The sequence below is a fragment of the Solanum pennellii genome, chromosome 7 (assembly GCF_001406875.1).
Source record: "Solanum pennellii chromosome 7, SPENNV200".
Classification (NCBI taxonomy): domain Eukaryota; kingdom Viridiplantae; phylum Streptophyta; class Magnoliopsida; order Solanales; family Solanaceae; genus Solanum; species Solanum pennellii.
In genome coordinates, this window is record NC_028643.1 from 20,378,735 (window position 1) to 20,380,322 (window position 1,588).

The following is a 1,588-nucleotide window of genomic DNA, read 5'->3' on the forward strand; positions in this document are numbered from 1 at the left end:
TGGGAGAGTGAAGTTGATATGCAAGAAAGATATCCACATCTTTTTACAGATTCGGGTACTCTTTCTCGCCCTTGCTTTTCTTCCTTTGATCATTCGAGGACGAACGATGCGTAAATTGGTATCTATTGTAACAACCTATTTAGTCGGTTGGAACAGTAGAATTATTTTTGATTAAAACTGACTGGGTCGACGGACCACGTGACGGACCGTCATAGTCGTGACGGAACGTGATGGACTCCGTCGTCCCACACTTGTTTAGTTTCTTCTGCTGCTCTTCTCATTACCCTCGACGACAAGTAGGACGAACCGTCATAGGCACGACGGACCGTCGAGGGCCTTCGTTCCAAAACACTTCAACTCTGGGAATCGGGGTACTGGAGTTATTTCTCTGAACTTCAGGACGGACCTGCAGGACGGACCGTCATGGATACGATGGACCGTCACAGGGTCTTCGTTCCAAAACACTTCAATTTTTGGGAATCGGGGTACTGGAGTTACTTCTCTGAACTTCAGGGCGGACCTGCAGGACAGACCGTCATGGATACGACGGACCGTCACAGGGTCTTCGTTCCAAAACACTTCAATTTTTGGAGTTTGGGTACCGGAATCGACTCTCTGAACTTCAGGACGGACTTGCAGGACGGACCGTCGTAGATACGACGGACCGTCACAAGCTGCGTAACCCCGACTTGGTCAGACTTCCGCTAAATCTTTTTTAGGGGTGTTTTGGACTATTCCTAATTATTATTATGAAATTAGTGGGGTAATGTTTATAATTGAGTTAGTTGGGGGTTAAATGAGATAACTTTAAAATAAATAGTGGGTTACTTTTATCATCTTTTATAATTGATTATATGATAATTAGGGTAAAAAGAATTTGTAAAGGGACAAAGTAAAAAGAGGAGGAGACGTGAAACGAACGAAGGGAGCGAAGTATTGAGGAAAACAAAGGCATTGGAGAGGTAGCCTGCTTGAATTCGATTCTCCGGTGGAGGTAGGTCATGGTTTAATTCTATCTAATAGATGAACTCTAAATAGCGATTGATATGTAATGAATGATATTGTAAAGTCTCCTATGTACTTGATTGTGTGGTTGCATGTTTTTGATTGTGTGGTTTGTGGTTGGCTATAAAATTATGAGAATGTTGAAATTCTAATCTTAAACCATCTATACCGAAGTAATGCCTTGAATAAAGGAGGCTCGATTAGATATTACTAAATAATGAAAAAGTGGTGGTATTAAATGATAATTAATGGTAATTTTGGATCGGCATGTCACGTTTCGATACAGATTATTGGATCGGAGTGTCACGTTCCGACACGGACTATTGGATCGGAGTGTCACGTTCTGACACGGATTATTGGATCGGAGTGTCACGTTTCGACACGGATTATTGGATCGGAGTGTCACGTTCTGACACAGTATTAGGGGATCGGAGTGTCACGTTCCGACACACTAACATGAAAGGCGAGAAATCTTGAATTAACTTAATATACTCGAATTCAAAGAACCTAGTTCCCAAACGAGTATGGTGTAGAGGCATAAGTCCTCATAGGTGTGCTTAATGTTGTGATTGAGGGTGTAACC